At 35.7% G+C, this 26,530-nt stretch overlaps 1 protein-coding gene across 5 annotated transcripts in view; it reads right to left on the reverse strand.

Moving 5' to 3' along the window:
* RALYL (RALY RNA binding protein like) overlaps positions 1-26,530 on the reverse strand; it is a 383,196-nt gene that overhangs the window by 122,711 nt on the left and 233,955 nt on the right. The window lies entirely within an intron of this gene.

Genomic DNA, 26,530 nt, shown 5'->3' on the forward strand with positions numbered 1-26,530 from the left:
ACATCCATGGTAATTTTTGAAAAATCTGGCCCCAGATCACTAGCATACTCGAAAATATCTGTTCTTGGTTCAGCTACACCAGAAGAAACATGCTTATATTTTTAAATGAAGTTTGGTTTCTACAGATTAGCAAAAAAAAAACCCTCTGTGATGCTGCAGCAAAATGAGAGAGGGATTTAAGAAAGGCAGTGTTACTATTGTCCATCTATCTCTAGACTAAAATTCCTGCTCATGTCTCAGAGTATAAAAGGTGTAGCAAACTATTTTGAAACTAATATTCGTAGGATCCAGTTCAACTGACATTGCGTTGAACATGTAGGTCCCTCCTGACATTACTGAAAGAGCAAGGTGGCTTCAGAAGCTTGCACGAGGTTGGTCATAAGTGTTGGCTACATTGATATCTAAATGTTAAAGATAAGTAAAGTTCCAATTCCTCTCAAAAAGGGTTTATTTCCTCCCACAAAGCAATGATTTAGAGAAAGAGGAATTACAATTAGAATAGACGAAAATGAGAACCTTTACTCTGAAGTGTGATAGGAACATTAAACTTTGTGGGAGGCTAATTGAAATCAGACAAAACCTTAATTGACCAGCTTTTTCTTTCACAAAATAAAAAAATGCTACGAATAGTCCACGTTTTACATAAAGTCCAGATCTCTCATTTAAGGTCACTTACACATTATTGTTTGGAATGCAGACCCCAGCCAGACCAAACTCAATTTACTTTTTGTCACAGGAAAACCAGTACATTGCAATTTTACTATCTTATAAATTAAATACCTGGACTATTCCACTCAAAAAAATAAAGCTATGAGTCCTGAATATTATTTATTCTGGAGGGACACTATCTTTGTGACCAAAATATTTTAGAAAATGAGGTTTGGAGAGTAAATGTCCTGCAGTACTTGGAATCAAATGCTAATAAGAAAAGAACATGAGAATATTTTGATTTGCCTTTCTGATTGGCATTAGTCTAGTCCCAGTCACCTTTCCTGTGACACTTTAACTGTGGTTTCTATGGTGTCATCTGAGTGAAGGACGTGGCAGTGTTAGATTTACAGTTGAACTTGATGATGTTAAAGGTCTTTTTCAAACTAAAATATTCTGTAATTCGCTGATTCTATGGCTAAATGGAAATAAATAATTATGCTTTCATATTTTCCCAGGGAAGAAGCAGATTGATTGAACACGGCAAAGATTCACAGCTGCTTGGAAAAGGCAAAATAGAAAAACTACAAGATCATGTCAAGCATATAATGAAATTATATTGGTCCAACTTTAATCTAAAACACACATAATGAAAACTATGATTGATATTTTCAGTAACTTCCAGTAAATGCAAAAATAAACTCATGTGAAAAACTGAGGTAGAGTTAACTGATATAAAAATTATTGCAGAAAAGAATGGAATTTTCTATGAGCTGTACTGCTGACTAGAAAAAAAATACACTGAAATACTTCTTTTGAGAGTTCATATGGCTTCTGTCAACACTACAGCTGAATATTTTGAACAGCAATCAAATATACAGGATTTGACCAAACAGGAAGAGAAAGCTTTGAAAATCAATACACTGGATGGAAGGGTCCAGTGTAGAAATATAGTCCTGTTAAGAACATTTTTGACAAATTTTCCAAGAAGATGTAGATCAGTGCCACAAATGCCACAGCAGCAGTATACGTGACAATTATTCCTAAAGAGATTGAGATTTAAAGAGTTTAGCAAGTTGCAGTTTTATTCAACAACACTCATTGAAGCTAATAAACATTAGTGAAATAGTTTTCCAAATGTTAATAGGGGAATTGGTTCTGAGTACTATCAAATTAATAACCTTTAAAACACCTGACTTTGGGGAAGGGGAAATAGGATTATATTTCTTAAAATTGATCATAAAGGAAACATCCAGTGAGGTTCAAGAATGTAGTATTTTTTATTAATGGATTCACTATGAGGAAAATAATAAAATTTTCACCTGTTGTAAATTAGAGGTTATTATACGACTTAGTTGCCTGCATTCACAGATTACTGAGTTTCATGGTGTGGGAGGTTCTATGTTATGCAGAATAAACCCAGGGAAATCATCAAGATTATTTTAATTTAAATTAACTGAACATTTGTCTCACAATTCTTGATTTTTCAATTTAGTAAACTTAATAGCCTGACCTTTCCAATAGAGGTAGGAATTTGATCTGTAAATGATATCTCTGGCTAAAGATATGACTAATCATGCCATTTCACTGCCCAATCTTTTCTTTTTTGATAAGATCATCTTATGGGAAGTATTCTTGAAATTTTCAACGGGCTCAATAATTCTAAGGATGATTAAACTAGAATATACAAATGTGCAACCCTTCAGGAAAATGCAGAAAAATAGGTGTCTAAGTTTAAACAAGAAAGCTTTTAGGAATTTCCTTTGTAATTGCACCTATAAAGTGATTTACCCTTAAACCATGATCTAGGATCTGTCCTAAGACACAAGCAGATATAGAGCATCACATGTTACACCAAATAAAATACTTCAAAGAAAAACAGAATTAACTGGTCTTAATGACAAATACAGCTTTAAAAGTTCAATTCGTAATGCAGGCATATTGTCTTGCCTTGTAGACTTATAGATAATTTAAAAGAAGTTTTTAACATTTGAAATAAATTACACATATTGAAACATCATCATCACAGCTTATTATACAATGAGATTGCTCCATTCCACCTGCAAATGCAAAATTGTCATTGCATTTTAAAGTCTCACCGCGCTAGAAGTCTTGGTAGCATTTCATAACACTTCAATTTAAAAATACAGCAATTTAAAACAAATACAAGAATATGTCTACTAAAGCGTCATTAAAACCCAAAAAATCCCAACAATCCCAACAAGTAAAGTATTCAATCTCTCCTAGTAAATGTTAAGTAATTTAAATAAATGGATACTTTATTAAGTAAAAGTTATCTTTATTTTTACATCCAAAGTTGCTTGTAACAGACAAGTATCAGAACCAGAAGCTATACAAAAAAATTACATGTTTCTTCCAGGCTCCAAACTTCCTTTCAAACTCGATTCTGCATGTTAGTTGAACCTAATCTGTAAAAAACTGTAAGACACAGAAAGATAATCTATGCTAAATTTGGACCATCCTGTCTTGTGTGTAATTGATCTGTATAACTTACACAAAGAAACTAGTAGGACATAGGTGGAATATCTTCATTTAACCTTCTATCTTAAAGTGATCATTGTGAATGAATGAACAATTTCCTATATACAAATGGATGTAAGATTTGAAAGATGATTCAACATTTATATGAAAAATGGGAATGTATTTGGAATGGACACATGAATTGCAAATCAGAAGCCAGTCATGACCAAGATGATAATGTTGTTACCTTAAATTTTAAGTTCTTTACATTAACAGATTGCAGACCATTATAGAAACTTAACACCAAGGTATTCATAATATCCTACCCAAATTAGCAATCAATTGCACTCCAGTGAGCCTCAAAATCTGGAGTATGAGACACCTGTACTCCGATCATGCTAATAACACACTAAGGCAAATCAACCAAAAGGAAAGTAACGATGAAAGGTGATTTTCCTCCAAATAATAGACAGTTGACCATTGTCTAAATGTGATAAACACAGTTTGCTTTTCCACCTACACAAAAGAGATAATGACACTGCATCAATGCATTGGAGTGATGGGACAGACTCATTACAAGGATTTTTAACAAAGGCAGAGGGGGTGGCCTTTAGCTATGGCCCTTTGAACTAAGGAAAAACTTAAAAATAATAAAATATTTAAACTTTTATCTCCAGACTCCTTCTTAGAGGACCAGTTCAGTCTCACAGCTTTGTCTCCAGTGCCATCTGCTGACATGAGCTTCCATTACAACTCCAAAAACAGAAGGTTGCTCCAGAAAGAAATTCTGCTGAGTTTTGCACCTGCGGTAGTTCATATTACCAGAAATTTCTTTTCAGAACTATAATTGTGATTATTTCCACTTGCTTTTTAAAATTTTATGTTGTTCTTTATGGACATGTGGAGGTTTTCAGTAGAGCTACTTGTCTGTATTGCCATCATACATTAAAAATGAAGATGTTTAGTGGATTCTGATTCTTCCTAGTGCATTCAAATGAGGAAAAAGAGCAGCTATCCGAAAATCTTCAAACTGCATTATAAACTAAATTAGGTCCTTAATTTATAATAGGGAAAAAATAATTCTCTATGGTATACAGCTCTGGATACAGTATGATTAGGTTGCTTTTATTCAAATGAATATGACCAAATTATGCTCTGAAGTTGTAATTTGACAATTTAATTGTTTGCTCTGATCTGCTGGGTTTTAGTTAAGCTACTTCTTGCCTCCTTGAAAACCTTTTGCATCCAAGGAAGATCTTGTCTTTTAATCACACTGCAGTTGAAGAGGTCAATCACCTTAAGGTGGAACCTCACGTTGGGATGGGGTAAAAATGCAAACATTGAATTTTCCAGTACAAAAAAGCTGGACAACACATACTGGAAAAATAGGTGCCTGGCAAGCATTAGGACAAAACCAGCAAATATATTACTCTTGTTCAAACTCTGAGGCAACTCACCAGAATTTTTACATTGATCTGATTTTTATTTGCTTACTCATGAGATTGTAAAAGAGGAATCAGAATCCTTATGTGTTTTTACTCCTTTGACCCTGTTTCCACCTTGTTGCATCACTTCCCCTTTCCTTTTGCTGTCTTCTCGTCACAGAAAAATGAAGAAACCTTGCCATCTTGTGGTCAATGGTAGTTATTAGTCCAACAAACTAAAACATGAAACAGGCTGCATACACCACTCTGGTCACCATATGGAGATCTGCAAATTCAGTGAATTTAAGGAAAAAACCAGAACAGAACAAAAGTTTTGAGCTTAAAGAAAATGTCATACAATTTTACCAGTTTTTCAGAGATTATAATAGAAAGTGTCAGAACAAGAAAAAATGAGACATGGTGGGTAAGCTGTATTTTTTTTAAAGTCATCTGACGAGCTCTCTAAACCACTGGAGATACGGTGAATATTTTCTTTTGGCAAATACCTGACATTTGCTAAGCAATCCTATCATCAAAATTACAAACTTTCATTAAACATTTAGACTTAGATGAGTTACAAAAACCTGTTAAGACTGCTATGGATCAACAAAGCTACTGCTTTCATATTATCTGAAACCCCAAACATGTGAAATGTTTAAAAGTTACGACTTCCACAAGGAATGCAGAGCATAAAGGCAGAAAATTTTCTGCTGGGTGCTTCTCAGAAGATGCGGACAAGTGGTAGTGACCACCTTTCTGCCTTAAGGGATGCGCCCAAGGAGAAAAAATCTCCAGATGGTATACACCTAATGAAGCAACTCCTCTCTCTACCTTTTCATTTGTCATAATGAGCGCATAAAAAGGACATATCAATGCTCTGATTATTTGTGCCTGCTAAAAAATTCAGTCAAAATTATTTTTCTAATTTATGCAGGCAGACAGTATTATATTCCCCTGACCACCCACAATACAAGAGAAATAAATTGAGATTCATTTGACTTATACATAGACTTGACTGACTTGTGAAGGACCAGTTAGTTCTTTTTTGCTTGAAGAAAATCAGGTTGTCTCCACTGCTACGATCTTGTAATTTTTTTCTCCAAGTCTTGCAGCAAATTCAGTGGAGGTTTGCACACAAACCCGTGAGTTAATGTCACTGTTCTGTTAATTAAGAAAAATTCTCAAAAAATCTTGTTCTTTATATGCTCTTGGAATGACAAGCTCTCATGCAAGGCCCTGGAATAACAAAACTTAATAGAAGTGATATGCGCTCTGGAATTTCTGGATGTTGAAAACCTATGGAGAGTACTTGAAAATAAGACCCACCTAGGACTTTTCTCTTGCACCAAAGTCTAACTATCATGGAATAGCCCATGTTAATAAAAATAAACGCTTTTATTCCAACACAAGGTAGCTGCAACCAGAATGCTTATAAAAATGGTCCTTAACTCAAGCTTTTTTCCAAACTATGCCTTGGCATTGCCAGATAAGTGATAGTCGACTCAAGCCTAAATCATTCCAAGATGATTTTGAAATTGGATGCTCTAGATAGTTGAGGTCCTGAGCCTGGGACCATTCCCCAGATCATCTCAATTACCTTCAAGTATGACCAAACATTTTTACCTCCAGATTATAGCAGGGGCCTTGGATCTGAATCCTGAGTGGAAATAGTTATGAATAATAAGCACGTTATACTCTTTTATTGTAATGAAGTTTCTATCTCAAAAAAACCCCAAAAAACCTTGTTCTCTGTTACCTACTCAAAGAAGAGAAAAAAGGCTGAGGAGAATTTGTTTAGGAAAATTCAATAGAATTTAATTTTTATTGAAAGAGGAAAAGAAACATATGTGCAGTATGGCTCAAATGGTTCTGGAAAGGATTTTTTTTTCTCTTTCTCTTTCTATTTCTGTTTCTATAGCTATAGTGCTTGTCATAGCACTATAGCTAAAATTAGGGCATGAAAGCCTGCATTTGGTATGCAGTATTTGAGTTCTGTTCAGGTGAGTTAAAAAAAGTGAAAACTGCATATTTATTAATGACAGAGAACTTTTACATTGTTAACAAATGAAAAGATACATTGTCAGTAAAACATTCAAATACAGTGAAACCAAGATCCATTCTACCCTACCTGGAGGCAGTGGCACACAGGGTAAGATAGCAGATTTATTTCTAGGAAATTTGCATGATTCATAAAATTTCTGTTTTAAAATTAAAATCATAGAGTTGAAATTGAAGTAGAGGCAATTTATTTGCAATCAAAGGAAGCAATCATTACGATGAAGTTAGTCACATGTAAGAGTGAGAGGGATTATATTTGAGTTGAGGATTTAATTTAATATCTAACCTAGCAATTAGTTTCTTTTCATGAATATTAAGAATTATGTAGACTGAATCTAGGTAGCTGTATTCAAGCCGCAAAACCTGTTCCACCTGTTCCACTAGTAACATATCTGAAGAATTCATTTGAAAGCTGTGATGCCTAATTTTTAAAGAAAACAATGATGATACTAACAACCATACATATAAATATAAGTAGATTTCATTATCCCTCATAACTATTGTTGTCTGCATGTAAATAATGGTCTGAAGGGTACAGACAGTATCAACCAGCAATGTCCCTGTGGTTTGGCTAAAAATAATTTGATCACGGGAAGTATTTAGCAAGAAGACTGCAAGTTCTGCCAGGCTTCTAAATGCCTGGACAGAGGTGGGTAGATGGAGCAGAAAAGAACTGAGTATGGCGCTGGGACAGTGCAGTCACTCCTCTGCCTTACCTCACTGGAGGCCCAGGGACTCTAAGGAGCATTAGACATGGATCAAGTTTAATTTTCCCTAAGAAACAGCTTAGTGCCCATTTATCATGAAAGATAAAGGATTTACAGTAGGCTATGTCAGAAGTAGGGATCCAAAATCTCAGTTTAAGGCATATGTTGTTACAAGTTCCTAAATGTAGGCAAGCATAGGTCCCCAAGCTTTCATCTGAAAAAAATCTAGTCATAGGACAAAAATGAGTTCTGACACATTCCACCAGATTTGCTCATTTGAATGGTGAGGGTCAATCATGAAATTACAAGCAAGCCATGGAACTTGTCTAGAGTATGGTGCAAATAAAGACTCACAGCCTAGCTTGAAGACATCTATACACAATTACTCTTGTCAAGAAGTTGAACAAAATTCATTATTTCCTCTAGTCTAGACATATTTTAAGAAACTTTCATTCAAATACTATTTTCAGTAAATAAAAAACCATGCTACAACATAAATAACTTCTAATTCTTTAAAAGGAATCATTATATCTTTCTCTCAGGCTAGGCAGAGTTCTACTTGCTGCTAAGACAGAAAGTCTCCTAAAAGAAATGCATTTTATGAAAGCTCAGAAAATTTTTCTGAATATTACATAGGACACAGTTACTTCAGCACAGGGAAAGTAAAAGCTGAATTCTCATTGCCCAGAAATGGCCACGTGTATTGGCTACCATTAAACATATGTGGCAAATTTATTTACTCTTGTTATATAATATATACTGCAGAAGCTAGCAGTATCTTAAGAAATATTTGCAGTTCACTCGGAGTAGCACATGAAATTTGAGTGAAACATGACTAATATAAACCTGTTTTGATTAAAACTGTATATGTCCTTTTTATAAAGTAAATTTATAATGCAGTTAAGACATTTGATCACTGAGAAGAGGTCAATTGGGTAATATACAGTGAAACAATACAAAATAAAATCACCAGAAGGAATTATAAGTAGCATAGTTCCTTCTTCATTCAACAGCTTCTTCAAAGGAACCTTAACTATTTTGCTTTTATACATATCTATGTCTACTGCAGGGTTCTTCTGTATCTAGATCTCCAAAATGCTCTTCAAGTCCCTTCCTGCAATGATGCAAGGTGAATATCTCCTATAGAGATTAACATTATATATGGTAGTGCACAAAGTTAGACCAAACACAGAAAACTGCAAGCCTTCGTACAAAATTATTAAGTTTATGGCTGACCGGAGAGTAAAACTGAGCGACTAAAAAAGATTTAGCCATCAGGTAGACAGTCATCTGACAGATCTTCATGTTTCCATCCATTCCATTCTCTGTAAAGAAATAGTTCTGCTTCAGCAAGAGTAATCACATAACAACAAAAAAAAAAAGCTGAAAGATTTTTTTTCAGTTCTAAGGAACCCTTATCTGGGTGTTTATGGCAGTTGAACAGCAATGCTGAGGTTCTTCCCAATGAAATGTCTTTTTCTGTGAAGTCTCTGCTACTCTGAAAGAGGTAAAACTTCAGGACAAAGGGAAAGGCTTGCCTATTTTATTATGTTTTGATGGATGGAGTCAGGGGATTACATAGTCAAAGGATGGTTTGGGTTGGAAAGGACCCAAAGAATTGTCTAGTTCCAATCCCCCTGCCATTGCTCAAAGTCCCATCCAACCTGGCCTCGAACACTTCCAGGGATGGGGAATCCACAACTTCTCCAGGCATCCTCTTCCAGTGCCTCATCACCCTCACAGTAAAGAATTCCTAACATCTAACTTAAATCAACCTTTTTTTCAGTTTCAAGCCATTACAAGTGGGCAGACAGTGTCAAACTTGTAAATTCTGCTGAGCTGCTTGAAAGTAAGACATCTGTTCCTCCTTGTAGGAGATATCCTACATACATTGTAAATATCATTGTTAAAGAACCTGAGGAAAGAATGAAAAGGATCCTTAGTATAGCTTATGAGTAAACTGTCACACCCAGAGCAGTGGGGGAAAAGACAGTAAAAAACAGAGGATACCAAATAACCAATGACTGGAGAGAGTAGTCAGCAATGCTTAAAAGGAATTGAATCAGGGGAAAGAAAAGAATAATTAGTACTTTAAGCTTTGTAAATATCATAATTAAGAGCTCACACATGCCATGACTGGAGTTTGCTATGGAATTCACCCTGTCGCAGAAAAGAGCTCTGGAACGTCAACTTTATTTTTGAAAAGAAATTGTCTGACTCATCTAACTGCAAAGGGCCAGCTAATAATACTCAGTTGACTTTTCAGAGAGCTTGAAACAATGGTTCTGATAGGGGCTAATTGCCTCGAACGCCACACTCAGGGCTCTCTGAACCTGCTGCTCTACAAGTTAATTATTTTTCACTGTAAGACAAATACAGATTTCAGTGTGGAGAGAGTTCATTTTGCCATGGCCAGAAGCCAAACATCTGCTTCACTGCTCTGCTTCATCCTGTTATTTTCTCAGTTCCTTTTTTTTTTTTATTTTCAACAAAGTACTGCTTGAATTTTATTTCTTCCTTTTTTTTTCACCATTGCAACAAAAAAACAGGATTCAAAAACAAATAGGGACAATTATCCATTTTTTAAACATGGCGTAAGCAGAACAAGAAGTTCAGATTTGGCTACAACACAGCTCAGGAAATAGAGGAGATGTCAGAATGGATCTGACTGAGATGCTGAGCCATTGAAGATCAATATAAATGTCTGCATCCACATCACATACAGAACAAGGAAGGAATACATGAGGTAAGGGTAAAGCTATCTGGTCTATAATAGTATGGCTGTGTTGATGTTTTAAAGTTACAAAGAAAATTATTCTCATTTGGAATTTAAAAAGCAACTTCCAATTCTGTAATACGTGACATGTCCTTGGGTGTTATACTTGAGTGCTGAAGACTTTACACAGTGGATAAGTGTTTCCTACCATGGAACATCTTAGATGTCCAGTATACCTGAAAAATAGATTAATTCTTTCTGCAATTAGACAATAATTCAAGAGCTTATTTTTTACCCTGACAGACTATTAAAATAATTGTGTTATCACATTAAATTTCAAACTCACTTCCAGATAAATTTGTAATAACTGATCTTTCATAGATTCCATCATAGATCTGAGCTTTCTTAACCCCCAGAGTTCTCCATACAAGGTAATATATTAACAAATGTAATTGAAGATTATATCAGATGGTGGCAGCAAAGGACCTTCCAATGTTTGGACTTCAGCGGTGTGTATCTAGCATACCACTGCTCATTTCGTGTTATGCTTTCAAGTACCACCTATGCTTAGGAGTAAACATTGCACTGCATTTGTTTCAGTAAGAGGAAAAACAACAAACACGTGGTTTATTGCTTGTTTCTCAGACAAAAAGCCCTGTTGAAATTGGGTGTAACTCATAGCACAGTCAAATAAAATAGGAAGAAAAAAAGGTAGATAAAAGCAAACAATACACACAAGTAAATAAAAGAATGAACAAATAACTCTGTAATCCCCCAGACAGTGAGAAATTCCTTGGGTGTTTTTGTCAAGGTTTTAGAAGAAATTATAACACAGACTGAGATAATAAGTATTATTTTCATAACTAACATTATTTTGAGTATGTTTGACATAAAAATGATTTCACTGACACAACAGGCAGGTCTCCTTTTGTGCACTTGCTAGGGCTCAGCTGCAAGTCAAGAATCAAATCTGAATCTAGAACCTGTAGGGCATAGGAGATTTTCATTATTTGTAGATGAGATTTCATAGTTTAAGAGGCTGAAGATGGATGGCCCTGTTCAGTACTGTTGCTCTGCATTATGCTACAGGTCCACAACTGTGGGCAAATAATTAACAGCAAGGTCAGATATTGCCTAGGAGAGACTTGAAAATGGATTCAGGAGAAGAGAAAAGGAAAAGTAATATTAAATTATAGTTGAAAAATTAATAGAGAAAAGAAAAAAAAAAAGAGAGAGAGACAAAAAAGAAAACCAGCCCTGGAAGCTGTTAGCTAGCCTGAAAACTGAATAGAGCTCCTAACACATTACATTAACATGCACCAAACTAGTTTTTAGTGTTCTTTTCCAGTTACTATTCAGATAACTGGCTTACCAATAGCTGAGTTTAGTTGAATTTCTCTTGGGTATGAGTGTGAAGTTTAGATTTACACTTCGGAAACAAACTCTGATTCTGCAAACAATTTTCATGTGACTGGACATATGTGTTGGCATAGAGCTTTAAGGACTTCAGGTGTCTGAGATTCCCATTAGTCAAGCAGAAGAAACGGAATGACTGAGACAGCATATACTAATTAATCAAGAAATTGAGTATATCCTTTCCCAGTTACACCATCTGTTTACCTCCACTCTGCAAATTTTGCTCGGTTGTTGATAAAGGATCAAAAGACCTTGTCACCTACATAGAGTGAACTCATTGAACCCACCAGGGGTTGCCTGTATCACTCTGTCTCCTAATTTTTCATCCCAAGCACACGCACTCTCTCTTACCTGACTGTCATCCTCTGCATTTTAAGGATGCACTGACAATCTCCACACATGCTTTTGATGAAGGCTCTGTGCTGTCTCCTTCCCAAGACCTCTGCTGCTCTAATACTACCAGTACCCATTTCGGGGACCACCATTTGTCTTGCTTTCCTTTCTCTACCACATGAAAATTTCTGCTGATCTGTTCCTTCTATAATATTGTCCCTACATCCTCCAGGATACCGTGTCTCCGTATATGGCAGGATTTTAGTGGGTTTCTGTAATTCCTATATTTTTTATTATTTTTTCTCTAGTGGAAAATGTCATATAAGGTATCAGTACAAACAACTGTTCTGAGAGCACTGCAGTGATGGAAAGTGCTAATTATCTAATCTTGGATATGCAGAACTGCATCAGTTCATTCCTTGGTTTATGAGCAATGACATTAACACAGCTAATTACAGTAATTGCTAGGTCTGGTGAGCCAATTCAAGACAAAAAAATGGTTCCTTGTGGTCGTCTCCTCTCCTCAGATTTCTTTTCCAGATCAGCAAGGTCCTCCCCATTGTAGCTCAGGTCACTTCTCTTTGCCTTGGAGTTGGTGAGGCATACAAGTATTCACAAATGGTATACAGAGTGATGCATTCCAAATGACAAAACCGACATTGGTTGTCTACTGATGAAATTGTCCTTTGCCTGAAAGTCTGATAGAGGTGTTTGGATAGATCCATTCAACTGAATAGAATGAAGTATTATCTCTCTGCAACTTCTACGCCCACTTTAGACTATCACCATGCAGTGCCCTCCATGAAAAGGGCTAACTTGAGCTCTGATTCAGACACTGTGTCTTTTTTGAGCTCTAAACAGTCTATCCAAACCTTCTTCCTTTTAAACTGCTGTGACTTTGAGACCCTCTGCACCATGACTTCAAATAGCCAATATGTTATGAGGAAATATCTGCATCCTCTGTCTCTCCCCACTGCTTCTCCGTCCGCACAGGGGGCAGCCACAATCCCTGCACAACCACCTTAGATATGCTATGGCATCTGGGGTAGCTGTCACCTAAGCTTAGTATAAGACAGCTCTGATGAAAATCAATAAACTGGTGAGGAAACAAGCTACTCTGAACACAAACAGTAAGTTTAAAGGCAGAGGAATAAAATACATCAATCTTTCTTTCATTATCAATATGCCTAACTGCAAAACAAGCATTTGAATTTCAAGAAAAAGCGTTCTCATCTACCCTACTGATTTACCAAAGACCTCAGCAAGACTAAAGAATTCTTCTGAAATAATAGTGGCACAGGACATTTCATGGACATTAAGGAAATATACATGATATAATATCTAGCATGATATTACATACAGACTTGATGAAAATCCATAAACATCAAGAACAATATGTTTTACATCTTAGAGTTCCTTATTTCATTAGCTTATTTCATTTCATTTTGCATACATTACTACATTGGTCTGTGCAAGAAATCATTCCTTTTCTTAAATTCTAAATGTAGACTGTGCATATGTAGTTCGTATAATGAAAATAAACCAAGACTAAAATATATTTTAAAGGAGCTACAAGGAAATGATAACGACACTAAAATAAAATATGCATGCATTTTAAAATATCATCAGTAGAAAATAATTCTAAAGTATAATAAACAAAAAACAGAACTGGAAGTCAATAGCATACTCAGTCAGTACCTGGAACAACTCAGACAGAAAAGAACTAAAGTCTTTTAGATAGCTACAGTTAAAACTTCAGACACCCTGAAGAAACCCCAGAACACAACTAATGAAGCCCAGTGATGCAATTTTACATGGTTAAAAAAAAAAAAAAGCCATATTTTTGATCTTCGAAGTCTTGCACCTGGATAATGCAGTGTAGCCCATTACCGTATTGACTCTTTCATGTACTGGGGGGCAGAAGCTTAAAATCTGGTAGATACCTAAAAATAGAACTAATCTAGAGTCCCTAAATTAGACCATATGGCTTTAGAAATAATTAAGTTTTGTCTAAACCACCATGCAAAATATACAAGTCTTCATGCCACTAAGAATTATCAACAGAAATTGACAAAAATTTGCAAGGCAAAAATTAATTTTCAACCCAAGAATGACCTGAGAGTCATTAAACACTCCACAGAGATAGGTACTGCTGACAACCATTTCAGATAGTGAGTAATAGGGATAAAAAAAATACAAGAATCTAGGACAAATTCAAGTTGTCCTCAATAGCAAAGAAAGGCAAGAAGGAAGAGAACAGCATCCCTTTGCTTTATGAAAGCTGCTGTGCTCTCAGTAAACATAGCTGCTTTTTTCCCCTTGGTATTGCATGTTCCACCTTTCTCAATCTTAGCATCACTGCAGAGACAATGCAAGAAAAGAAAGCATTTTCTATGCAAGAAAGAAAAGATTTGATTTCTGTGGGCAAAGACAGAGGACTCACTAGTGTGACATAATTATAAGCATTCTACTTTTGAAGACATATTTTGTCTTATTTAACGAGCACAGTTTGCTATAGCACTGTGACAAATTTCCCACAGCTGCAATGAGAAAATTATGTGTAGTTCTGAAGTATTTCAGACCAAATGTTGTGCATGATTTCAAGGTCATATGTCCTGAATGATACTTTGCCTTTGATACAGTATGTATGTATATGTACAAAGTAAGGGAATTCTAAACTGCATAAACACTGATAGAAGAAATATTATTAAAATTATTATAGTAGTGAGAAACTTATATGGTGCTTTCTATGAGAACATTGAAACCCTCATTACTTCTTTCAATCTTTGCCATTAGCTCTAACCAGAAATAAATCACCTTAAGGTCTCCTTATTTTATTAAAAAATATATTAACACTGGCTGCTTGAAGTTTGAAAGGCAAGATTATTTACATACTTAATTACCTATTTTTGAAACCTCAGCTTCAGAAGTACTGTGGTTATAGGCAAGATCACCTTAAAAATGATACTATGGAAGGTTTGGCAGTGAAAATCCTGAAGACCCTAAAACCTGTGTTGTAAAGAAACAGAACACACTCCGGTGTGTTGTTTTCATACCAAAGCAACAATTTATACAGAGGTATATTAATAATGCTTATTCTTTCAAGACCAGAGGGCTCTTTGCTTCTCTGACTACTCCCCAAGAGACTACCTAGTAATGGGTTGGTGGTGGCCATGAGTTGCACATACATGACACATTATTATCAGCAATGACTGTAAATAATACTGCATCCAATAGCAGCCTTCAGAGCTTCACATAAAGTAATTTTCTGCCATCCACAAGATACACAGTTAATTCTATTATAACTTTATAAATTTGGAAAGTTTTCTGCAGAGGTGTTCATGATTTTAAGTTGATTCAATCCTGCACAGGGAAATAATGAATCTCTTGTTCTCACCAGAATAGCAAAAAGACCAGAGTGGTACCAAAAATGAGTCTCCTCTATATAGCATGGATATTGCAACCTTGATCTGGTAGATAAAGTGTGAAGAAAGGACATTCCTTCCTCTAACTTCCTCCAAGAAAGACCTGACCTTTATCTATTTGAGACAGAAACAATCAGGGTGCAGATGGACAGAGTTCTTGATGGAGGAAACGCCCTTGGTAACTCCAAACAAAATCCCAAATTTCCAGGAAAGGCAGATTTAAAATCTGTACCTCTCCTTCGTATTAACAGTGGGTTAACTTAGACATTTCCCAGCACAGGATGCCAGCTGCTATAAATCCCTTTGCAATGCACTTAACTTTATCTCTAAGTTGTAGAGGAATGCCAGATGCCCAAGTCAGCACTTACAGGGCCCCCACGGGAGTCAGCTGAAATGCAGGTATTACAAACTTTCCTTGTTGCCCCACTGTGAATCTGGCTTCTATGCTATCTATGTCTGACTCATCCATTTTTTAAGATAGTTGCATTCCTGTTTCCCCAAATAAGAAATTAAACCCTCTAAAGACTGCAGAATATTTGAATGCCAGAGTAATACAGGCTTATATAAGTGCTTTGCCTAGAAAGTGAGAAAAGGCAGGGAAAAACCATCAGTTACTGATGTAAACAGTATCCATCAAATGTGTTAAGATATGTACTGTTTTATGCTAAACAATTCAGCAGGTGAAGGTGTGGGGCAAGAAAGCATGGGGATACTCTACTAATTAGTGAGTAATTAATTCAGAGTGTAATTTGCTCCCACTGAGAACAATGTACTTGTCTCAGTAGGACTTTTAGAAAAATAGGAAATAATAGTCTCTCATAATTGCAATAGGTAGGTATCCGCCTTGGTGCTCAAATCCTTAATTACTTTCCTGCTTTCCTGGTTTTAAATCTATACCTAGGCAGTCCAGAAACTTCTCCAGTCTGAAGCCATCACTGCAAGTGTCAGTACTCAATAGGCAGTTCTAGCACAGGGAGATCTGCCTTGCATCATGGAGGGAGCCATCCCTTGAGCCAAAATTTGTTTCAGTGTGAAGAGAGCAGCTTGTAAAGGTTTCTGTCATTGAGAGGGAGAAAGAATATCCAGCAGCAGTAGTAGAAATCAGTGCTGCTCTGCCTGGTAATTCTTTGAGAAAGAAGTAGAGATTGTAAGGAAGGATGACTATTCACAGCTAGATGGAAAATTAATAGAGTCTGGGAAATATGCCCAAGATTTGGGCATCTTTGGACAAAAAAAGTTTGGAAACACAAGATTTTACTACAGTGAGACAACTGTAACAAGTGGACTCACACACAAACACGCTGAAATCATATTGTCGGTAAGACTCAGTCAAATAATCAGCAGATTTCTAGTGCCATTGTATCAGTACATATTTAGGTCCCAGCCTTAAAAGTTTGTTTCCTTCCAGAACTTGAACATACCCTGAAGTTTGGAGAAATGATGGTATGGCTATCAACTTTAATATGAAAAATATACCTTTTTTTTTTCCTGTAAAAACTGGTGATAACTTATATTGATAAAAGATGATGAATCCATACATTATCATATCCAATAGAACAACACAAGCTACCTGTGAGCTTTTCCACCTTGCAATTTATTTTCCCCCAGGAATATATCATAGTGGTAGCACTGCAATATTATGACAAGAACACAAATTCCATGCAGAATTATTACATATCCACTAAAAATATTTGAGCCTATATTTAGCAGGGCCATGTAGTGAACCTTCCCACTGCTTGGGAGGCTTTGCATACAGCTACTATACAGGGACACTTAGAATATTAATGTAAAGAAAAAGAATCTCCTTGGAAACACAAGTGTACATATGCACATGATACTGAGCAAAACAGATTATCTGATACTAAGGATATGAACAACTGGGAAAGGCCATGGAGGTTTTCTGGGGGGAAAGAGATCTAGTTAAGTGGTAGCCTAGTTTGAAGGCTCTTCTGAAGTAGTCTGCAATTTTTCCAGTTGTACCCATGTGCTTCACGGAGCTGTTTGAGGAGCATTTAACGGCACTCCTGCTGAGTCGTGGCTTAGAAATGCCCTAAACGTGAAAGCTCTTTGTGAGTCACAAAAAACACCTTCATGAGAAAGGAGGTCAGGTTGAGCAAAGGGTCTCATCAGACTTAGCTGAAATACATTATTGCAAGTTTAACAGGCTGTGTTTTATTTCTGCCCTTCTAGTTTAGGTTAAGTGTAAATGCTTCTCTAATATAAAGTCAGCAAAGGTCATCTTTGTGCTATCATTGTTACAGGAAAAGTACAAGAAGCAACAATGTGTCTGAGCTAGCTAAATCTAAAGTATGACCATAACACTTTTGGTGAATCTCGGTGGTTGGGCCTATCCAATATTTCCAAGTACTAATCCATAAGTATCTTGTTGGAAACCATTTTAGACCACTGAGAATTGGCTTTTTCCTTGTTATTGTGTTAATTGTCAAACTAATTTTATATATGTTATTCCACGTAGGTGGATGAGTCACGCAACCTGTACCATGAATGAAGCTCTTTGACAATTGTCTCTTAAGGATAGCATTGCAAAAGACTGGCTGTTGTAAGGAACAGATATTTTCTGTTGTAAATGACTCACATTGCATTGGTAGCACTGAGCATGTGGGATCTGCACATAAGAAGGTAAATTCTAGGCAATAAAAATAATTTTGAAGGGTTCATAGTGTCATAGAATACCAGGTTGGAAGGGACCTCAAGGATCATCTGGTTCAGCTTTTCTTGGCAAAAACACAGTCTAGACAAGAGGGTCCATCACCTTGTGTTGAGAAACACATTTTAAAAAAATCCTAAGTACATATTCAAAGTATTCTAATACATTTCACACTTTCATTCTGAGTACATATCTTTAAATTTCACATATGAAGAAAAAATTTTTGAGCAAACTTGTACATATTATTTGTTTGTAGTAGTCAGCAGTCTGGTATCCATTACGATAGCATCCTCTTTTGGAATGCTATAAGAAAACAGCATGGGAAAGTACATGAGAATGATCCAAAGTTTAGAAAACATGATATACAGAGAAATACTGAAATATCTTGTGTCTAGAAAAAAGAAAAAGACAGAAAGGGACATTAAACCCTCCAAATATTAAAAATTAAAATGTTCAATTGTTATTTAATTAAAGAAAGTGAAAGAAAAGGACATTAAAACCTCAAAAATATTAAAAACTTTAACAATCATTTGTTATTTAAGACTGGACAGAATATAAAAAGTAGTAATAATTTCAATGAACATAAAGAGATTCTTGCATTACGTTTTTGGGTTTGTTTAATGTTAAGTGCATTTCCTAGGAAGATCATGGAATTCTTCTGATTGGAGTTTGAGTCCTAAACCAGATGGATGGCAAGAATGAATCAAAAGTACTGATCCAAACTGAAAGCAGGGAAATGGACCTTCTGAGAATCTTTCCAGGTCTAGATTCATGTTCAGAACAGTTAGGAGAATACATTTAAACTGGAACATTTCTCCTTCTTTTCCTACGGTCTAGAATTCCCTCTGGGATATACTCATCTGTAACACATCACTATTCTGGTGTACTTTGGCCTTTTTCTTGGGAAAGGGCCTATATACTTCAGCCACTTCATAGAAAAACAAAGATTGCGCAGCCTGTCTCCAACCCATGATTCTTTCAACTGCTAGAAAGTGGACAGGTGGAATGAGAACGCATTGTGATTTCTGTAAAACAAGGCATGAAATAAGAATACGTGATATTACTGTAATTGGGCGGTGTATCGCTTCTCAGCCGAGTTACTTATACAACATTTCATCCCGCCTATCTTTGAATCCTGTTTTGCATTTAATGAATATATAAGGCCTAATCTGATAATCTTTGAATTTAAACTGATGTGATAAACTTCATGTAGAAGCACTATTAACTGAAGAGTTAACTGGGATAGGCTCCTCCTTTTGGAGACAAGGAAGGTCATTCTCACATTTATACTGAATATGGAATTGGAGCATATGAGTGATTGTCTATAACACAAGCGCAGGGAGCTGGAGTTTCAAACCAATTTTCAGTTCTGGATACTGAAACTCTTCATTATAAATGGAAGATTCATTTGTGTAAAAGACAGGTTTCTCCAAGACCACCTTTCTCCAGGGAAAAGTTTGTTAGGAACTCAGGATAATCAGAAATTTCAAGGATTACTATTCCAAGTACAAAAGGATCTTATTTTCAGTAATAGCAAAATATGGTAGTATGTTTATAAATAAAATACCAGCTCTCAAAGCATTGCACCCTGCTTTCACATTCATTTTTCATTTAAGGTAAGACTAGAAAGAGGGGATCATATGAAACACAAGTCAGCCAAAGTATTTTCTGCTGTACTGGAAGGTGCTTTAACAGTACATTGATGGGCTCTTAAATATAAGCACTAAAATCTAATTATTCAGAGTAAGCCCAAACTTGGAAGTGACATGTAGTGACAGTTGTTACAGATTTCAGCTGGATTAATCACCTACTAGAAAAGGTTGACTTTTGTGAAGCAGGAAAGTATAGATTGAAATAAGATCCTCATTTTAAAAAAAATTACTTTCTCTACTAGGAACTACAACCTCATAGCCAAATCAATGAGGAAACAATGTCATCCTTGGCACACTGAAATGTACGAGAACTTTGGAAAAATATAATGAAAGGTTGTGAGGTCTCTTTCACATACTCATTAACACAGTCTCATCATCAGGATGTTATTGCCTTGAGCACACAAGAACTGAATTTGCCTGGTTTTGACCCTGGAAGTAAACGCAATAGTTTTGTTATTATAGTATCCTGCAGCTCATTGTAGAGCTGTAAGTGAACATTATTTCAATTACTTTGTTCTTCACAAACAGCCTTTTTTTCTCTCTCTAAAATAATTCAGATTGTTTTCAGACACAGAGAGACTGATAAAATTTTCACCATCTCTCTCCTACTGCTATGAATGTTAACATATAGCAACCAGACATCATAGAGATTATTGCTCAGCATTCCAGCTGGGTTGTCTACCTGTAAAAATACAGGTTAATAAAAAAAGCATGCATGTAAAGTCACATTCCAAACAAAAACATTTAATCCTATTTGGAAAGCTAGTTTTAATGATTTATTTATGTGTGAATGAAATACTCTGGTTAGAGTCTGTAGTTTTGGATCTGCAGTCAAATAGACTGGAAACTTTCACAGAAAGGAGCAACTAGAAGCCAAAAGGCTTAATTCTGCAGTGTGACCTGGAAGCCTTATCAGTGTCACATTCTCTTGATTAAATTGGTATCTGTGACAGGCCTGGAGATGTGTAGTTTTGGTCACAGTAATTTTATTGTCTTCGTTTTCAAACACTATTCCATTTCACCATTTGATTTCTGCTGGTAATGTACATTACCATGCAATAAACAGGCATAAAAAAGTAGAACTTGAAGGCACTAAATAATTCAATATTAAATAAAAATTACTACTCTGAAAAGGAGAAGTTTCCTGTACAGACTAAATTTAATGCAAAGCTTCAGCAATTTGGCTATGGTATGGTTAAAATATCTGTCATTCTGTTGACTGCATTCAAATACTTATATACATTATACAAGGCCATATTTATGAAGTACATAGTAGAGTATTACACAATGAATTAATTTTGGATAACCTTGGATAGATATATACTGAAGGTAATACAATTCCAGATTTAAAGACTGCATCAGAAAAAGAAAGGTTAGTTAAGGTTATACAGTTTTTCTTAATGGCAATGCAAATTGGTTTAAGTATTCATTGCACTGTAATAGTACATTGGTATAGTTGAGCTCTTTGTTACTCTTTCAAAGGAAAAAGAGTTTCCTATTTTAAAACCAACACTTGTTAGTCAGCTATGGTCAAACTTATTCTTTTTTTCCCTTTTGAACAAAATGTCTTTTTGAGATGTACTGACCAATTCAGCAGAGACCATTACAGGCTTAAATAGCATACACATTTTGTGCAAGCAGTATTAAAAAGTCACAACCATTCTAAAGAGAAAAGGTTTCAGATCTCATTCCAAATTCCCAGTTCTTGTATAAACTGAAACTCTTCTAACACTCCAGATTTTTTCCATTTGCAGATTCATGTTGCATACCTAGAAACATTTCTCTGTGTGCTTGGAGAGACCTGTCCTGTGAAAAGGTCCCTTTGCTGCACTGCGTGGTAGCATCATCTAATCGCTTTTTTAAACTAATCAAAGTACTGAAAATCAGTGAGAGCGCTGATCATAAAAACATGGGATAAGTCCCAGAGAAAGAAACCTCAGGACTGAAACCTCTGTTTAGAGTTGAGAGTAGCAGGTTTACAGAATGGCATCCTTTGGCAACTTGTTTTTTGGTTTTGTTTTTTTTTTTTTTTTTTTATTTCAGTTTAAATTTCGTATTCTTATCTTCCCAGGACAAGCCATGTAGGAGATCCTATGCAGATTCCCTGCAAACCAAAAATACTTTAAGGCCAGGGCAAACTTATTTTCTTTTTGCAGACAGGATGTACTGTATATACATTATTATATTCCTGGCCTCCTCACTAAGTTCAAGTCAACCAAAAAATTGTTCTGCTTTTAAATCCAAAGAATAGTAGTACAAAATTACTTTTTAACACTAGGAAACTATGCCACTTTTAAAATTTTTTAAGTGATCTTTTGTTTAATCAGGAAGATTCCTCACAAACACTGATTCGTTTCTGTAATGAAAAAGGAAAAGAGTGCAGATTTCTTATTTCATGGGATAGCAGCTTTTCTCTCCTAGTTCATCCTTGGACAAACTTTCATATCAGAAAACACGTGCTGTTTTAAAATAAACTCTATAGTGTATGAATTCACTAATTATTATCTTGTATGCATCTTTATTTTCAAATGTTATGTAACACTTGAAAAATAACCACGTGCTTTAATAAAGACCCTGAACCACCAAAACCTTTAAAGTATATCAGATAAAACTGTATTTGAGACTACAAAAACCAGAAGTGAGTGGGTTTGCACGTTCTCTGAACTGAATATTTTTGCACTTTGCAGTTGAAAAAGAAACACTGTAGATACACTGCAACATCTTATATTTTGAAAGTAACACATCAGCAAAGCATCAGTATACTAATGAATGTTTCACAGCTGCAGTATTATAACTGAAGAGGCAAGAAATACTTTAGAAAAACACATGGTTGAATAAAGATGTCTTCTGTAAGGAAACATTTAGCTGTATGAGGATCCAGTTCTCCTATACCGAATATATACAATTTTTGAGGAAGTTGAGACAGAAATTAGAGGATATTCAAATTCTGTTTATTACTTACAGTCTAAATATCTTCTAAAACATGCATACATGGACAAATATTTTAAAAATATTTCCCATAAATTTAAAAGCAAATCTGTATTAGTGGTCAGATAACAGATAACAGCTTGTTTCACATGGGTGTTTTTTAGTTTCCTCTCTCTTGAAATCTATTTTTTTTTGCAGGTCAGGATCTGAAACATCTGAAGACTTCAAACCCTATTAAATGACAACTGTTTACTTACTTTTTAAAAAATTTCTGAATTTAGCGCAGCATTAAATACATTGAGGTGCAACGTAAAGTCACAAACTAATTGTGAAAAAGATATAGAAATATTTTTTAAGTACTCTTCTGGGGTTTTTTCTTGATTGTTCACTCATGCAGCTGTTTGGTGTACAAAGAGCTGTATGTGTTATTCTGCCTTCTTCCTCCATTCCCACACAAGTGTCTCTACCCATTGCACTTCATTAGAAAATTAGTCCTTTTTTCTTTCACATGGTACCGTTTGATCTTAACCCCCAAGTGGACTGTAAGAATAAGAATCCTAAACATAATATTTGGCATTACTTTTAATTGCTATAGTTGTGTAGTTATAACTACTTCTATATGAAAGAGTTTATAATTTTTAACATTTTTAGAAGTCTTGTCTTGCAGGCAAGCAATATAATGCATAGTCATTTGCTACAGAGCTGTGTTAGGCAGTTTACAAAAATACCTAAGTAGGAGGCTTCTACTTTCCTATTCTTAACCTTTGTCTCCCTTTCTGCAGCCACATCATTAGGGATGGAAAATAAATGGTCTATCCTAGGTAATCTACAGAAATTCACATAAACTGATTCCAAGTTGTTTAGTATTTTTAACCTTTGTTTTTCTAGTGCCATTTTACTAAGAATAAAAAAAGTAATGATCTGACCTTTTCTCAGAATCATGACTGTAGAAAGGCATGTGTACATACGAAGTGCAGAACTTTCCAAATCAGAGGCAAATATATAATTTTAATAATAATCTATAGCGTTTGGAGCCAAAGATTTTATGCTGCATGCCCTCTTCATTTCTCCATGTGATTAGATTCTCTCATTAGAATGAAAACCATTTATCATCCTCAATGTACAGATAATATGATGATTGATGGCTTTGCAACCAGCTGTATAATATGCAAATATGTGAGTTTTTACTATTTTACAAAACACAGCATGCATGCATGGTTGTTTTAATCTCTTTAACACTCACATTATAAGCATGCCGTGTAATGTTATCACAGTAGGGCCACTGGACCCTCTCTTATCAAAACAGACATGATTCAAATAACAATCTAGCAAAAAGCTTTTCTTTTTTTTTTTCCTTGTTGGTATTTTTATAGTACAGTTGGGTAGATGTTCTATAAAAGAAATGTGTCTTCAGCACAGATGCAAAAACATCATCTTTCCTATGAGTAGGTTCATTAAATGTTCCGTGTTATTAAGACCCTACATACTTACATTTACTAAAAATTAGAAAAGCACTGCCACCATCTAGGGGAGACGTTATATTTCTTTCTCACCTTACTTTTGCTGCCGATTTTTATCTCCTAGCTGTTCAATGTGATGAACAGATACAAGTACTGGATAGGGCCAGTGAAGCTAAGTCTGTGGCTCGTGGAAGTCAGCCACTGCCTCCAGCACAGGTAAGGGCTGTAGATAAAGCATGCTTCACTCTGAATAAGGGAAGGAAGAGGAAGATGACTATAGACCTTCTAGGCTTAAGAAACTTGACGATTTTTATTTGGATCAGGAACTGGTGAGAAAACAAGAAGGCAGAAAAGCTGGAGAGTTCTCTTTCACATTGGTCAGATCTTTGAGGTCCAAGAGTCACAAGAGACAAATGATCTAGTCATGAGTAAATGTCTCTCTTATGACAGACAAAAACATGTGCCATAGCCCTGCAGTCCTTCAGCTGTGGAGAAAGAAGTCAGGATATTCATTCATTTTTCTCAGTTTTTTACTCGTAGTTTTCTCCCATTTTACCTAGCATGGCACATTCAAGACATTTCAAGACAAAATCAAAAAACAAATTAGCACTGTAGATTAAATGTAATCATGGCTGCTAACAAATTATTCCCTTCCTCTCTTCCCCCTCCTATTTTTTTTTTTATTCAAACTCAGCAGCTCTTGACACACACAGTCAAAGTGATTTTTTGTGGAAATAACAAGAGTTTTATAAATTGATTCTACTGAGCTTTACTGCAGACCTCCCTCTGAGATTTCAAGATTCTCTATGTATTTTTAAGGATTTTACACTCCTCTTTTCTCCAAGGACTTCTTCATGACTTCTAGTTTTCTGTCTGACAGGGAAAGATTAGTCTCTCTTACTAGATGATGAAACCTGTTTTTCACAGAGATAGACATTTTGCTATTAACCGATACCATAAAGTTCACTGTGACATTATCTGGACTATCCATTACCTGTGATGGAATCAAACTTGCAGTTACAAAGGAGCAGGACTAGTGGGGCTCCCATGTGACAGAGCACTCTGAAAGGCCTGTCCTCTCACTGCAGCAAGATCTACTTGAAAGGGTATTTTGACAAAAACATGTCTCCAAATGTGTATGTTGTACAAGAACACCTTAAAATTCATTTTACTCAGTATGAATATGACTTTCAAAACTATCAGTTATGCCATCAAAAAAGCTACCTCACATACCCTGTTGTTCCTGCCAGAGAACACACTGGGAAGACTGGAAAACAGTATGCTTAAGACCATTGTATCCCTCAAGGTGGTGACTCCACCACCTTGGTTTCCCATACAGTGACAATACTGTTACATTCAACCAAACCTTTGAAAAGTTATTGCCCAGATTCCTCCAGATGATGTCTGGCTGGAGCCTTCTCTTAAAAGAAGACTAAGCAGGGAATTGCCTGTCACTGGAGGTTGAGTTGAGATGGCTCTTGCCACCTCTGGCCACTGAGAAATCCTTAGTCTCTGCAGGTGTGTGATGAATAACTAGCTTTGATATCAGAGGGTTATTCACTGGCATCACATACTTAGTGGAATGGTTAGAATGTCTGTAACATGACCAGCCCTGCAGCACCCAGCTTAGCGGAAGGTCTGCGCACCTGGGCCTGGCTTCTCACATTTGCCCTGATGTCATATCACTTCTTATCTCTCACCAACACTGTCTTTATCTGCTGCTTTCTGGGAAAGATAAAAAAAAATGAAGAGGAAAGAAAGCAAGAATGAGATAATCTTCTATTCTCATATTTTTCCAAGTAAAATTTCTACATATTGCCATAAAGACAGTGACACGGCAGGGCTGTCCATCTTTCCCTACCCTTTTTCTGCAGTTTATGTGTTTATGCCTCAGCTTTCCTACAATGGTTATCAGGTTCCCTTGCTGAAGGCTTATGTGTGGTTTTATCTCCAGACATAGCAGATGTTAAATTCAATGTTAGGTGTCTTAGAAGGCTAACCTGGCCTTCTTGGAAAAAAAAAAGGAAAGAATAAAACCAAAAAAGACTCATGAACAGGTAAAAAGAGCAAGGTTGAAGATTTTAACTAATAATTTCTTTTTCTGGAAGATATCTAGCAATTCTGATTTGTCTATGTTGCAGGGAAAGGCTTTTCTATGTTTCCCTTTCACTTTAAAAATTAGTATGTAAGCTGTATACTACACTTCTTGCAGTCTGGGAATTGCATCATCCAAACCCTCCTTCTTCTACACTGATTTTGTACTAGATCATGTCTAAAAACAAGAACAGCAATGTAACATCTTTATATTTCTTGTTCCTCTCGTGAACATTGTGTTAGTGGTGGTCAATTTGTATAATTTTGCAATATTTTATATTTCACTTAGCACTACCACCTGTAGTATTAGCAGGTCATCATAATCTATTTTTTTTCTCCTTTTTCCTTATAAAAACAAATGTCTGCATATATGTTTATTTAAAAAACAAAACAACACAACACAACTAACTGACCAAACAATGACATAATAATTGGGAAAGAAAAAACACCCAAACAAAACACAAACCAAGAAAACACCAACCCTCTCTTTTTTATTTGAACTGGAACATTCATGAATGAG

Source organism: Neopelma chrysocephalum, unplaced genomic scaffold, assembly GCF_003984885.1.
Source record: "Neopelma chrysocephalum unplaced genomic scaffold, ASM398488v2 Primary Assembly neopelma1_22, whole genome shotgun sequence".
Taxonomy (NCBI): Eukaryota; Metazoa; Chordata; class Aves; order Passeriformes; family Pipridae; genus Neopelma; species Neopelma chrysocephalum.